Source organism: Zootoca vivipara, chromosome 10 (genome assembly GCF_965207765.1).
Source record: "Zootoca vivipara chromosome 10, rZooViv2.hap1.1, whole genome shotgun sequence".
Classification (NCBI taxonomy): domain Eukaryota; kingdom Metazoa; phylum Chordata; class Lepidosauria; order Squamata; family Lacertidae; genus Zootoca; species Zootoca vivipara.
Window position 1 is genome coordinate 5,229,679 of NC_142593.1, and position 14,069 is coordinate 5,243,747.

Below are 14,069 nucleotides of genomic sequence, written 5' to 3' on the forward strand. Positions count from 1 at the left end.
GATTTAAGAAGGCATTTTGCCTTGCATTTGTTGCATGCAGCACTGCTTCCATTCCACTGCAGTTTGTCTTCTACTAAAATAGATATTATTCATCTCACAGTCTGCCATTACATTGTTACACCCCATTCAATTCAATGCAAAGGAAGCACAGTGCAAATGGGGTGGGGGTGGGGAAAACCTTAAGTGATTACATATGCTTTAACAGCAGCAGCAGATACCAGTCTCATTCACTGGATTGAATTCTGTTCTGGACATAAATCATAGAATTGTAGAGCTGGGAAGGGACCCCAAGGATCATCTATCCAACTGCCTGCAACACAGGATCTCAACTAAACAGCTCTTACTCTCAGAAAGTTCCTCTTGATGTTCAGTCAGAATCTCCTTTCTTGTAACTTAAAGCTATTGATTTGAATCCTACCTTCCAGAGCAGGGGGAAACAAGCTTGCTCCATCTTCCATGTGACAGCCCTTAAGATATTTGACAAAATAATCAAACATCATAAAATACGCAAACATTGGCAGTTTCCACTCCTGTTTCCGTCAAAATTCTCTGACAACCTTCATATACACGGAGAGTGAACCCCATTGAACACAATGGAGCTTATTTTGAAATAAACATGTACAGTCGTACCTCGGGTTACGAACCGCTCGGGTTGCGAACAGTTCGGGTTACGAACTCCACAACCCCGGAAGTGTTTTCGTCGTGCGCGCGTTCCGCGCATGCGCAGAACTGGCATGCGCGCTTTGTGCATGCGCAAAGCACGGAAATCGCGAAAAACGCGCTTTGCGCATGCGCAAAAATGGCGCTCGGTTTGCGACCTTTTCGGGTTATGAACTGCGACCCGGAACGGATCGTGTTCGTAACCCGAGGTACCACTGTATAGGACCACACTGTTAGAGAGCTAATATCAGGCATCACCAGACTTCGGTCCTCTAGATGTTTTGGACTACAGTTCCCATCTTCCCCAACCACTGGTCCTGTTAGCTAGGGATCATGGGAGTTGTAGGCCAAAACATCTGGAGGGCCACAATTTGGGGGTGCCTGGCTAATATTAACTGCTTCAGGAGGAATAATCCTGCAAAGACTTGCAGCAAGGCATGTTTTCCATATTTTTCCATTAGTTTTGAAACAATTAAAAAAATTCAGTTCAATTTCAATACAATATTCTCTTAAGATTTTGACTTCCCACCCTTACTTCCATGATGTTTCTATTCAAATCATTCATCTACTGCAGGCATCCCCAAACTGTGGCCCTCCAGATGTTTTGGCCTACAACTCCCATGATCCCTAGCTAACAGGACCAGTGGTCGGGGAAGATGGGAATTGTAGTCCAAAACATCTGGAGGGCCAAAGTTTGTGGATGCCTGATCCACGGCCATATATGTAATACAGTACTTCTCTAAAGCATAAATTCTATGTTACATTCCTTGACCATTCTCATTCCTTTGCTTATATTTCAAGTCCTGCTTTTGATTTCACTTGACTATAATATATTCTCAAATAATCTGAAAATGATCTCAATTCTTCTGTATTTCTTCTTTTTGGCTGCTTCTTTTTGCTGTCAGTTTTGCCATCTCCACATAGTCCAATAATTTCAAAGCACACTTCTCTTTTGTTGGAACTTCTTTCCCTTTCTGTGTGTACATAATTCTGGCTGCATACATAAACAATTTAACCAACTTTTTGGGACCTCTGTCCCTATTGTTCCCAAAAGAAATGCTTCAGGCTTTTTTGGGAATGACTATTTTAAGCATTTTCTTCAATTCATTATGTATCATTTCCCAAAAGCCTGTAGCTTTTTTACAAGTTCACAACATGTGAAAAAAATGTCCCTTCGGACTGTTTGCATTTCCAGTGTTTACTTGAAACAGTCTTGTACATCTTGGTCAGTTTATTAGGTAGTAAGTGCTACCTGTATATCATTTTCAAATAATTTTCCTTTAATGTATAACAGGCAGTAAATTTCCTATCTATGTTTCATAACTTTCCCCATGCAACCATATCAATATTATGTCCCAGATCTTTAGCCCAATGTATCATTGCAGCCTTAACTAGTTCATCTTTCATTTCTCATTGTAATAACATTTTATAAGTTTTTGAAATCAGTTGTTCTTTACCTTCTAGCAGTCTTAATTTAAATTCCAATCTATAAAACCATAGGTCCCATCTTTCTTAAATAATTCATTTACTTGGTGGTATTGAAGCCATCCTGTCACTCAGTCCTGAATTTCTCCATGTGCTCTCCAATTCACAACCATCTCCTGAAAACCTTAATGTACCCCATTCCCCTTCCATATTTCTTTTGAGCACATGCCTCTATTGGGGATAACCACAATGGTATGTTCCTTTCAAGTAGTTTTTTTATATTGGGTCCACACACTATATAAATTTCTTCTTATAACATGATTTAAAAATTCTCTTTGGATCTTGATTTTCTTGTACCATAGATATGCATTCCACCCACACCTTGTACTATAACCTTCCAGATCGAGTAACCTAGTGTTTTTCAATACCATCCATTCCCTCATCCAACTCAAACAGGCTGCTTCATTGTATAATTTTAGGTCTGGCAGTGAAAATCCTCCTCTTTCTTTAGCATTAATATCCATTAATATTTTAAATTTAATCCTGGGATTTCCCCCTGCGAGATAAATTTAGATAGTTCTCTTTGCCATTGTTTGAAGCAGTTCCTATCACTTATTACTGGAATTGTCTGCAAGAGAAAAGACATGTGGAAGAGAAAAGACATTCATTTTTATAGCTGACATTCTTCACAACAATGAAAATTTCATTCTTTCCCATCTTAGGAAATCTAATTTCACACTGTTCCGCTTTTTTATGTAATTATTTTGATAAAACATTGCATTTTAATTTGTTATCCGTATACCTAAATATTTCACCTTTTTCTCCACTTTTACCCTCAACTTCTCTTACAGGACTTCTTTCATACATTGATTCATATTTTTCACCAACACTTCAGTTTTATCCTTATTTATATTTATATAAATATATTTATCCTTATTGATATTTTTTCAAAAAACCCAGCTAAATCACCAAATTGCTTTATCATTTCAAATACCTTCATCATATTAAGCAGAGGATTTTCCACAAAAAGTACTACATCAGCAGCAATTGCCCTTGGTTCATGGGTTTGTTGTCCAATTTGGACTCCTCACATCTCTTCACTTTCTCTAATCTATTGGCATATTGGCATATCTCCAAGTATCTGGTACTGTATCTTCCCTTGGTTTATTGTCTCATACAAAATCATATATAAAGGTTGCATCAAGTTTTTTCAAAAGACTTTATAATATAGAGTAGTTAAGCCACCCGGTCCTGGGCCTTTGTCACTCTTAGCTTGCTTTATTGTCTGCTCAATTTCTAATACTAATATTGAAGCATTCAATAATATTGGTCTTTAGTTAATTTTGGTATATTTCTCCCCTTCAGAAATTTCTATTTCATCTATACCTACCGTCTTGCTTTGGTAAAGCCTGGAATAAAATTTTAAAAACTGTCTTTTTGCCTTTTTATTATGTTATTCCACCACTTGGATTTATTTTATTATGTTAGTTTTTCTTTCTTTTTATTTCTCATGTGAGTAGTCTACCTGGTTTATTTGCAAATTCAAAATATCTCTGCTTCATATACTTTAGTTTTTGCTCCCTCTCTTGAAGAACTAACATTGAAAGCTGAGCTTGTAACATTTTTATAGTTTGTATTATCTTTGTATCTCCTGGCTTTTCAACCAACCTTTTCTCTGAGAGAGTAATTTCCTTTAATACTTATTGTTTCTTCTCCACTTTTACCTTTTTTTTGAATATATCCTTGTTGAATTAAAAAACACCTCTCATTAAGGATTTACAGCATCCAACACAGTACAGTATTTATATTTGTACCCTTATCTAGGTTCAATTAAAAATAGACTGTCGTGGCTTTTATCCTTTTTTGTGCAACAATTGTTTTGAGATTCACCTAGTTGAGATCCTGCTGTGCAACACACATTCACTTTCAATGGCACTTTCCCCAATTGTCCTTTTACGACCAATTGACTCCCATTGATTAAACATCATAAAGTCAGATTGTATCCAAATGTTTCTTCTTAGTTTAACAGTCTAAATTCAAAGGAAATGTGGAGTGTTTAGCAGTTGTTTCTGGGCATCTTGTTACCTTGTAACAAAGTCAAGCTTCCCACACTTCATTCTCTTCTGGCAGCGATTCAAAAACTTCTTCTCCATCCGCAAACACACTGCAACCAGAATTCCCCCACAGCTATTAGGCATAATTTCTGTAAGGATACATTTGCTTTGTCCTTACTTAATCCTGATTAATAGGAGACCAGCTGCTTACGTTTTTGCTGTCCGAGGCTTCTCAACATGGAGCAGCCACAATGTTTGCCAGTGTCTTGCCACTCAGCCTGCCTAAAACGAGGTCCTGACTCCGTCTGAGACAGGGAGCAGCAAAGAATAAGACACGTGAATTATCTTCATCACCCCTTAAGATCAAAGTGAGGTGTATGTGTGTGTTGCCTTTGCTACCCCCTTTTTACTCCATTCGCGTCTCCCCTGTCTTGGAGAGCTGCTTTCACATTCGCTGCTGACCCGGAAGTCTGGGTGCAACTCAGTTTGCAGAAGAGGGGCTTGCTTACGATTAAGACAGGGACATCAACATTCCCAGACTATTACTGTGCCTTTAACCTATCGGATTTGTCTCCTTATTGTTTAGAATGATACATCTTAGCTTGCATCCTGTTTACAACTTCTTCTTTCTCCTGCACTTCTCTCTTGAACCTCAAGATAAGAGGACATCCTTAACTATCCTCTGAAAAAAACAAAGGAGCAAATATGGCTGTCTTGTTATTCTTTACACTAGTTATAGTTACAGGCAGGTAGCCGTGTTGTCTGGCGTAGTCGAAACAAAATTTAAAAAATTCCTTCCAGTAGCACCTTAGAGACCAACTAAGTTTGTCATTGGTATGAGCTTTCGTGTGCATGCACACGACTAGAACTAGAAACTTTTCTATCCAAGTCATTGTAGTGCCAAGTCATTGTAGATTGTAGATGTAGATACTACAATGACTTAGCCTACAATGACAAGTGCCTACAATAAACAACTTTATTATTTTCTTACCTACAAGCCTCTCTCTGTGTATGACTGCAACAAGTAAAATCAGTCTACTCTCTATCCAAGATTCAGTAGACAAACACATCTCACTCTGTATACTTAAAAGATTTCAGTAGGTAATTGGAACCCAGTTATCCCAATAAAATAGCAAGGTCAACCATGCTAAAATCTGTTGGTAGCTATGGAAAATATATGTTTGATAGCTACAACTTCAATGACAATGGAATTCATAGCCAATACCTGGGGGGGACCCCATATTTATCACTTGTAGCTCAATAAGTACAAGGAGGACCCTAGACCGCACTTACTTTCTACTAGGAACTGGGCTGAGGTTTATAAAACACACATTGTGATCAAACGTGTGAAGATTATTGCACTTTTTAGAAGCACTGCGCCATGTTCAAGCTTCTCTCCTATTCAGCAACAAGCAAAAAAGAAGACGAACCTTTTGAGTCATTAGTAATAGACCTTCAAGTACTCTTCAAAAGCGTTTTCGTATACATGAAGATTCTGTAGAGCACCATTACTTAAGCTTGAAAAACAGGAGAGCTGCTTTGCCGGTGAATAGAGAGATGGACACACAAACGCAGGCAGGCAGGCACACACCTCACAAGGGGACACTTTGTACCATGCTGGGATAATTGTATCAGTGGGTCATTACTGTTTAACCGCTGGACCTATTTTGCAGTGAAAGCATGGCAATGGTGATGTCCATTCTTAATATAATCTTCAGGTTTTCAAAAGATGCTCTGATTTATTTATTTATTTTGAGAAAAAAGCAGCCTAGAAATACTTTAAATAATGAATACAAACAGAAATACAGGCTTACATATTTACCATGATCTGCTTTTTACTCTGGCAGATTGACTGTCCTTGGCACATGTTCAAAGCTTCTTTAAGGAGTTGGAGGAAGAACAACGTGTTATGGGAGATGTGGAGCTGCCACTGAAAATGGTGTCTCCACGTCACATTCTCCCTTTTGTCCCTGCGATGTGTCCATCAAATGTCTAGATCATAGGTGTTATTTGCAGATGTGGAAACAAACTGGAACAGCCAGAATCTCTTGAGCCAGGCAATGCATCCACAGGAGCAGACATGTTTGTGTCTTGCTTTTGGAATATGAAATAAAATGTTATTGCCTCAAGAGAGCAAAACACAGTGTGCACACTCAGGTCCACCATGTGGAAAGGGCTTAGAATTGGAACATTTCAATGGGTCCAGTAGAACCTGAGCTAGCAGCTTCTGAAGGAGAATGTGAGGGCCGGAGGCAGAGCAGAATGTCGCTTTGTCAGTGCAGCAGTAGGACAGCTTCAATGGCCACAGTTCCTCTTCCTCCTGCTGCTGCTGCCACCAGCCAGGGGCTGCTTCCCCACTCCTTCCCCTCTGCGGCAAGAGGCATACCTGCCAAGTTGCTGTCAGAGAAATAAGGGACCGGGCCGGAAATAGCAGACTGGAAGTAGCTCTGCCGCCATTTTGGAACTGAGCGGAGCATGCTCAGAAGTGACTTTTGATGCTGCTTTGCCCAGTTCCAAAATGGCCGCCACGCAAGAAGTCACACTGCAGCCATTTTGGAACTGGGCAGAGCAGCATCAAAAGTCGCTTCTGAGCATGCTCCACCCAGTTCCAAAATGGCCACCGCGCCAGAATAAACCGGGGGGGGGAATCCGTTTTTTCAGCTAGGAACAGCTGGGAAAACGGGGATTTCCCGGGGAAAACAGGAGACTTGGCAGCTATGGCAAGAGGAGGAGGAGCTGGCTACTGAAGCCATGTGGCACTCAGCTCCACACTTGGCCTGCTCACCACTTTTTTTGAGGGGTGGGGAACAAAAGGACTCTGTCCTTAGGAGATGGCATCGCTGAGTAGAGCCCAACTTCCTTGTTTTTCCCCTGCCTGTTTGTGTATTTAGCCATGCATACATGCAACAAAATGGCTGTTTAGAAAGAAGTAGAGGTCTGGATACATCTCCTTATCCCACCCATCCAATTGGTGCTCTGGAGGTGAGGGAGATGCCAAGATGGGAATATGGGCCGAGTGTGCAGACCTCCAATTCTCCTAACCAGGCCTTCACACTGATGGCATGTGCATCTGTGCATACGCAAATTTGGAGAGGGGAAAGCAGGGGTCTATTGGGTCAATGGGGCTCCTCTATGTGTGGGTGATGCACCCACACAATATCAATTGTGCCCATTTTGCATAAGAGACTAATGTTTTCCATCACACACACCCTTACCATATACATCAAAATAGCCCTGTATTTGGGGCCCACGATTGTCTTGCATTTGAAAGAAGCAGCAATCAATAGGGGAAACTTTCAGAAGTGCTTCAACCTCCATGGAAACATCTGAAGATTTACTCTGTTCTCTTTTGCAGAGATGAAAAGCTTTTTAAGAAAGAAAAAAAGTGGCCAGACTGAAATAATTAATCAGCAGAGTAAAGAAAGAGAATGGAAACTTCAAACACAAAAGGATCAACACTGGAGAAGCTAAGTAGTTAAGACACACTGCAAACTACAAAGGTCTGAATGGAGCTACCTGATATATCAAGTTAGAAGTCACTGTGAAGATGGGCCTGCTTAGACCACAAGCGTGCTTCTATTGGCTCCACACTTCTGTTTCTGTGGGAGCGTAAGAAAGAATTCACCCTGAAGCCAGAAATTTGTGGCATGGGAGCAACACAACATTTTTGCCTCCTTGAGCATCACTCCATATCTTAAATTGCACCTGTGACCAAGCGACTTTGGTGCTTGCTTTGTTTGTTGCCCAGGTGCTAAGTATTGATGGGCAACTTCAAGGCCTCTCTTCTCCCTTTTTATGGCTCTTTATCGTTAATGTCCTTCAAATAATGTACCGGTACATGGTAAAGTTCCGTTCATGATGTTTGTTAGCCAGGCGATGGTCTGACTCAATTATGTTCTCTTTGGTTCTGTATTTTATTATGTCAAGTGTTGACCTGTAGTGTTCTAAAGCTTTAAATTTTGTCCTGTTTTTATATTTTGTTCTGCTTTTAAGATGGTTTGGATGGGCGCTGACCAAGAAAAGCAGCATAAAACTATTATTTATTTATTTATTTTTTATTAATTTTTATTGGGTTTTACATAGAAAAAGAAAATAGAAAAATACAAAAAAATATAAAACAATATCATCAAATCTTATTTCCCATGATTCTTCACATATAAAAGACATTATTATAGAAAAACAGGGGGGGAACCAAACCCCCCCCCCAGATTATTAATCACACTACACAACTTCAAATCTAAACCTTTCGGACTTCCTCATTCCCCCTTCTTGAGTTCGAAATAATTCACTAACTCTTGCAGTTTCCAATTCTAAACTCACATTCTTTCTTCCAAATTATAACTTCTTTTTAACTATTGAACCTTCACACATCACATTGCTATTTTTTACCTAACACTCACTACCCTTTATCCAAAAAATATTCAAACTTAACTATCAAAATCTTTTACCCACTTATTATTCCCACCCAAAAAACTATGTCTACCCCCCTTCCCTTGGAATCGGTGTCTCCAGAGATTTCAGCCAGTCCTTGATACATTCCAAATTCAGACCATTTTTTATCAATCAATACAAATTAATACAATTCTCCCTCACCCCACTCCTGTTCTGTCCCAGTCTAAATTTTGCCAAACCCTTTCCCTCCTCTTCTGTAATTCCCACACTTTGTTTCCAATCTCATTCTCTTTCTGCCCCCCACCTACTTGCTTCTGCCCCTCTCTCACAGGGGTAATGACCTTTTTATTTTTCCCTTTTTGGGTTTTTTTTTGAGTCCCAACCCTTCCCTGTTTCACCTCTCCCACCAGTGAAACAGTGGTTTCTTCTTGGTTCACACCCTGTTCCACCTCTCTCACCGGTGGAACAGTTATTTCTTCTTCCTCTTCCTCTATCTCAGGTATCAAATCTATTGGTTCAGCAAATTGTCCTTCAAAGTTATAATTCTCCTCTATCCTTTCTGAGATTTCTCCAAAAGTCACATCACAGCATACGTCTTCTTCTGGTCGTTCTTCTTCTCCCTTTTCTTCCTTTTAGAGTTCAGATATAAAACTGTTTTTTAAAATAAAAAGTAGGATGCTATGAACAGGAGCAATTCAGAAGGGACCGATGCAAATTGCAGGCAGGGGGCCACATGTACCATTTCAAAGCTCATAGAAAAGTAATCCATCTGTGGTGGTTATTTCACCTCTTGCAAGAAACCGTCTTTAAGCAATTTGATATCATTTGAATGTAGACCCTCATTCTGAGAGCTATGCAAGATGAAAGCAGGCTCATATTGTTGCTGGCAGTAGCCACGTTATACACCATAAGGAACTTAAGGAGAACATTTGAGAGGAGATGACACATCAGTGATGTGTGTCCTGGTCTGTTAAAGTGCATTACTTAGCCAACAACTAATGCCAATGTGCAGAAAACTGTGGGGTGCTCAGCATATTCTGATTGTGAAGAGCTTGTCTCTACAGCATCTTGTTCCCCTCCACTTCACAGGGTTCAGTGAACTTCAGTCTATGTATGGATGATTGGCAATAAGTCCTGGAAAAGAGGTTTGCCTCAGCTCCTAAAGCCAAAGAAAAACTCTTCATATTTATGATGGACACTAGACCTTTGCCCATTGTTCAAGTGGCTGATCTACATGTTTTGTTCTATTATGGTTCTCTCTCTTTCTCTCCATCCCTGGTTAGGTTGCTAAATTACCATTTAGAGAGATTAATCCAGTTTAATATAATGATGTATAATGAAGGTAACATAAGGGACCAGTCAAAACAAACTAAAAAAATTCCTTCCAGTAGCACCTTAGAGACCAACTAAGTTTGTCATTGGTATGAGCTTTTGTGTGCATGCACACTAAGTTTGTTGCATGACAAACTTAGTTGGTCTCTAAGGTGCTACTGGAAGTAATTTTTTTAGTTTGTTTTGACTACATCAGACCAACACGGCTACCTACCTATAAGGGACCAGTTGAACAATAGAAAGTAACATAGCTGCAGCTCAGACTGAGAAGGCCCCTTGTCCAATGGATCTGAAATGCGGAACACATGCAAGAAGTAGAATACATTTTCTGGAAAGTTATTGTGAATATTTTAGCCATTTCCATCATTTGTGTCAAAATGGAAATGCAAACAGTTTTGTGAAAGTAACTACTAAACACAGAATTGGGAGCTTCCATATAAACCTATGTGAATTTTAAGATCTTAATCTGATGCCTCCATCTTCAGATATGAGATGTTTTGTGTCATAAATGGGGCGGCACCTCATTTCTGGAATAATTTCCCTGGAGAACTCAGCCTGGCACACTGACTGTTAAGTATATTTTATTTTTTTAATCTACCAAAATGCATATAAAAGTTTTGCACTTTGGGATAAAAAACATTTAGAAATGCATATTTTTGTGAGAAAATATATTTTGAAATAAATGTTTGCTATTTAAATATAGATTTTCATGAGGAAAGCCATTAAATAAAAATGGGATGCAGGTGAAACAGTCAGATATTATATTTATTATTAATTGATCCCCCCCCCGAAAATAAAGACACTTACTCCACCCTTCTAAAAAGTGCTTTTTTTAAAGCCACGTGACCTTTACTGGAAGTGTTTTCAGATGCTGTTTGAAATATCTTGACTTCATTTTACTTGATCCTGTTCCCCATAGGATAATAGTACCGTATAATATTGACACAACAACCTAACTCACCATTTGGTTGAATTTTAGTCTCTACTGAATCTTTTGTCACCTCCTACAGTGGATAAAGGACTGATTCACACATGCATGTACATCACCCAACATCTCATAATTCACCAGCTTTATCACTCAATAACCCATAGGAGAATATGTGAATTGCTTCAGCTGAAATATGGAAGCTCTGTCTGTGGTGTTCGATCTGTAGCAGCTTGTTTCACGCATGTTATCACTTGATGCTATAGTCATCAGGTGATGAGCGTGCATGTGTGAATTCACTCTGAGGGACCCATCTAGGGAAACCAAACTTTGATTTGGCCTTGTGTTTTTAAAACCACAGCTAAAGCAATTTGGTTCAGGGATGAGTTTAATTAGTGCCAGATTTGAGATTCAGCTTCAAAGCTGGAGAAAAATCTTTTTTCCACCCACGATTTTTCGAGTTCACACAGCTCTGTCAAATGAAAATCACTGCACATCTTCAAGTGCCATTGGCGGAGAATAATGAATTAAGCATGATCGCTGATATCCCAGAATATCAGAGAATGGCTTTGAGAACTAATCAGCTCATCCACATGACTATGCTGTTAGCCAAGACTTGTTATTTGACTAATCCTTGTGATCCATATGACGTTCTGTTCATGTTCCAGTGCACAGCAGGTGGGAGAGTGGATTTGTTAAGCTAGGTGGGTTTATCCTTCTTTTATGTGTTCATTCAATTTTATGTTCATTTACTTACTGTACGCATATGGCAGGGGAAGCTGCTAGAGTAATAACTGTTATCCTGCAAACAAGCCAGGGCAAAGAAACAGATGCAAGATCTCTAAAAATTTCTATTGGTTGTTTTGTGATTGAAGACATGAATTCTTCTGCTAGTGCTGAGACTTACTGGAGGGCTGGAGGGTGTTCTTAACCATTTACACAACAGCTCCTGGATGTGGTCCTGTGTACGAAATAACAAAAATATGTATATCACCAGACAAGAATCAGGAATAATTTGTATTGAAGGGCCATCAGAAGTTTAGGAAGAGCCAGGGTGGTGAATGGTTGCTGTTTATGTTGCTTTTGTTGTGCTTTGTTGGACTGTTTTGAGTGAAATGCAAAAGGAAACTTACCTGAAACAGGGAGAATTTGGACTAGGAATGGAGGAGAAATTTGAGTTGGTTCACATGCTAATAGGAACCTCTCTGATTCTCATTTCCCAAAATTCAGCTTTTCTTTTTTAAAAGCCTTTCCCCAAATACAGTCCCCCAACAAAAAGGTTTGTATGAAACTGCATTCTATTAGGAGCAAGTGTGTATAAAAATGTAGATATTAGTGAGACCAGAATTTGAAAATGCATTAGGAAAAATGTCCTGCAAATTATGCCTATATTAGGAGAAATTGTATACAAAAATATGTATATTTGGAGAAATGCTGCTGAATTTTTGTGAGAACTTGTATGACATGGATTGTCTACATTGCCATTCGCCCAAAGACTAGAGGGTAGCAAAGGTTTGGCATTAATCAGAGGAGTGCCCCTTTCTATTGTTTGTGCTCTGTTCAAACCTCCCAAACCAGTTTTTTGCTAATTTAGGATTTCAGTTCTGCCATGGAAATTAGCAGCACTGCTATACGTCATTCTCCAAAACTAAGAACCTGTTAGAAATGAGACAAATTCAATCCTACTAAACAAATGTTTACTTTCATGGCACTACTTTGGATTTCAAATGCTGCTAGGTTATTTCCTTCTTTGCCAGGCTCTGAGACAAAACCAACTTGGGCTGAACCACTCTCCGTATTTGGAGAATGGAGGTGAAAATGTTAATATTCTGGGTATGCCCTCAAATTACTTAGGTGCAGCCATAAAACTGTCTGGTGATCACCAGTTAATGACTGTGAACTATAAGCTTCATAAAAAAATAATAACAGGACATATTAAGGCAGGGATGAGAAACTTGTGTCCGCCCCCCCAATGTTGTTGGACTACAACTCCCATATCAGCCTCAGCCAGCAGAGCCAATGAACAGGGATAATGGGAATTCTAGTCCAACAACAACTGGAGAGCCAAAAGTTCTGCATCCCTGCTGAAATAAAACACTGTTATCCTGGCTTATACATTCAACAAAACAGCTTCCCGCAACCTGTCACCCTCCAGATGTTTGAAACTACAACTTCCATAATCTCTGACTATTGGCCATGCTGGCTGTGGCTGATGGGAATTGCAGTCCAAAAACATCTGGAGGCACCAGGCTGGGGAAGACTGCAAAAGAAAGAGAAGCTTAAGGGAAAATAATGTATACTACCGGTATATAGTAATAGTAACAAATGAATGGCTTAGATGATATGCCAAACTGAGTTGCAGAAAAGGAACATCAACTGTAGTAACTGAGTACTGGAAGACCTTCACTCATGTTATGAATATATTTTGACTTGCAATTCTAACATATGTAGTTTCTAGGTTGCAAAAGACAAATGCAAGTTTGACAGTATGTAAACTGATACATATATGAATTATAAGTGAGTCACGCTAATGGCATGTATGCATGTTCCTGAACAGCTTTTCACGTGCAAACTGCATTTTCAGCCCCTCTGTCTTAAGTCATTAATGCAGTGGGGAAGAATATGATGGCTCTCTAGCTAGGATTGCATTTGAACATGCCATGGAAATTATGTCTGGAAAGATCAAGTAAGTGAGGGAAATAATAGAAGTACATCAGACAAAATCCAGACTCGCTAGTTTTTAAAAGGGATTTCAGCCGCCATACAATGAAAATGTGAAATCATTTCTCACCTTGTAAAAGTCAAAGGCAGTCTCTGCATTTTCATTATTGTGTTGAAATCCAAATATTATTCTTCCATTCTCTAACTCATTTTCATCACTGTGTGATCAAACTATAGCCAGGGAAGGAAAGGTTAGGTTTATCAATCAAAGTTTGCTACCAGCATTCTAAATAATTGAACCCTCCGGAAAAACAAGCCTTATGTATTCTTTTGTGTGTGTGTGTTTTTCAATATCTCCATAAAAGTCATTTCAATATGTTTGGTTCTGTGGCAGGAGGTTTTTATGAAGTGTTTATCCTTCCTCATAGTTCTTGACAGAAGAGCTGCTATATACATATAAATATATTTGGCATTTGGGTCTTGGCAAACTTTCCCAAAGAATTTCAAACTTTTTTGCTTAATAATATTTTTGCTTGTGGGATTGCCTTCAATGTATATGACACAATGGCACTTTAAGCACTGAATAAAATGCAGATGTTTAGATCTTGTCTGAACATACA